Source organism: Phoenix dactylifera, chromosome 6 (genome assembly GCF_009389715.1).
Source record: "Phoenix dactylifera cultivar Barhee BC4 chromosome 6, palm_55x_up_171113_PBpolish2nd_filt_p, whole genome shotgun sequence".
Taxonomy (NCBI): Eukaryota; Viridiplantae; Streptophyta; class Magnoliopsida; order Arecales; family Arecaceae; genus Phoenix; species Phoenix dactylifera.
In genome coordinates this window covers 15,944,354-15,946,541 of record NC_052397.1, presented here as the reverse complement: position 1 = coordinate 15,946,541, position 2,188 = coordinate 15,944,354, and the positions used below count along the sequence as shown (strand labels likewise).

Sequence of the window (2,188 nt, the reverse complement as noted above, 5' to 3'; positions counted from 1 at the left end):
GTAACTGGCCACAGCTGTTGGCCATGAGGGACCGGGCTCCAATATAAATCGCTGCCGTCAAATCCAGATCACAGTGGACCCGTGAAGCGATCTATGATGCGACGTCCCATCAGGGATCACACGGGGGTGAGATGTCACCGGTCGGTCAAAGATCTCCCTAGCGTTTCTCCCCGATCGAGGGCCGTATTTATTTTGATCGGCATCAAAAATGGACGGATGGATGTTTATCTCAGTCCAGCATCTGACGCCCTTCATTCGATGCTCCCCTGGGGAATGTTCTCTTCCGATGGACCCCCACCCCCTCCCTCCCTTTTCTCCTCGGTCACGTCATCCGATATGACCCCACCCACCCCCTACCGCCATTTAACATTAAATCTCCGTTTCATCCCAAACGGCACGCGACTTTTGAAGCCCATCCGCGGCCTTCTGATCCTTCCGTCATAAACGGGAAAATGTAACGGAAACGGAATTATATCGGGGAGGCCGTCGTAAGTCATAAATGCTCGCACCTGGCGTGGAGAAAGCACGACGACGACGGGGGATTTCCCAACTTCTGAGCCCGGTGGTAGATCCGCAATTTTGGAACGAAGGCGAGGCCATTTTGGTACCAGAGACACGGGGGAATACCGGTATAAAACGACGAGCGATCCCTTTCTCAACCAACCGTTTCGGGTAAAGACGGTAAGCGGATTTCCCTTTCGTCTCTACTTCGGACTTCCCTCCTCAGTCCTTCCCTCCCTTTGTACTCCGTACAGTCGTCTCCTAAGATCCGACGGCCGAGATCTACCCCTCATGGGCTGGTTTCCGCGGTTCCCTGAAGTCCGCTTGCTTTCAGCCATCATGAGCTTGGTTTTGCTCTTCTCCATTCTCTACTTCGGTAAGTCGTCGACTTTCATTCCGTCCCTTAACCTTAAACCCTTTCCATCCGACCGTTTGGATCATCGAACCTTCTCGTAGATGCCAATTTAGATAACCTGGATCACCAATCAGACGGTCCAAATTCAAATTATAACAGAATCTATCTACTATCCCTAGAATCTAGCTATCTGAAGGTCTTAAATTCGTAGTCGACTCTTCGAATGGTGGTCGTTCGGAAAATTCCATCAAAGCGAGGGGCAATTACTAATTAACCATGCTAACCTGCAGTGGATGGAAACGACGCGGGAGGAGCCATGGCCCTTGTTCCCGAGAAGAATCGGAGCGCCGGCAGCACTCGGAAGCTCTTCCGCATCGGTAAGATCAAACGGCCCTGATCGGCTTCATTGCATGTGTGTTTCTAAGTTGAACCGGCGACTGACGGCGTTAAAAACGATGTTATAGTGGGGGAGAGGATGGGGGTGGAGTCGTGCTCGAAGGACGACGTGGTGGTGTACCAGGGGGCGACGGCGCCGCTGCCGAACGGGATACCGACGTACACGGTGCAGGTACTGAACGTGTGCTCGACGGGGTGCGCGGTGGCGGACATCCATGTGAGCTGCGGGTGGTTCAGCTCGGCACGTCTTATCAATCCCCGGGTGTTCCGCCGGATCGGCTACGATAACTGCCTGGTCAACGACGGCGCCGTGCTCGGCCCCGGCCAGTCCCTCTCTTTCCAGTACGCCAACACCTACCCCTACCCGCTCTACGTCTCCTCCGTCTCCTGCACTTGATCCTGCTGTTTACCATGCATCATGCATGCCCTTCCTTCTTCCTTCTCCTCCCTTGGAGCTTGCTATATATATATATGTGTGTCTATGTAGTTACTATAAAGATTGTGATGTGGTTAATTTATGGTTGCTGCGTTCCTGTCTTGTTAGCAGTGGTGCTAGTAGTAATAACCGAGCTGCAAGCGGATGTGCTTTGGTGGAGCAGTTCTTACTCTATGAACCAAGTATGGTATGATATGTATATGCATGCTAATGTCGTATAGCAACTAGTTTTATTTTCTGGATCGTTGTATGAAATAGTAATGTATTTTTGGGCTTGTATTTGCATTGGAGATCTGGTTTGTGGTCGGAAGAGTGATGTGAATGATGTTGGTGTGAGTTACCGTGTGGAATTGGTGAGTATGGAGGGATGGTCTCCCCCTTCCCCCATCCCCCGGGGTGCTCTTTCTCAGTCTCGTTTCCTTTTTTTTTTTTGTCTTCCAGGAGATCTCTTGGCTGGGGTGAGTGCAACGTCTTATTGTTCGAAGGCACAATCGTATGGT

The 2,188-nt window shown here is 51.4% G+C and overlaps 1 pseudogene; it reads left to right on the top strand.

Annotated features, from left to right (window-relative positions):
• The first annotated feature begins 792 nt into the window (after positions 1-792).
• On the top strand, positions 793-2,150 carry LOC120111203 (annotated as a pseudogene).
• Positions 2,151-2,188: the final 38 nt, after the last annotated feature.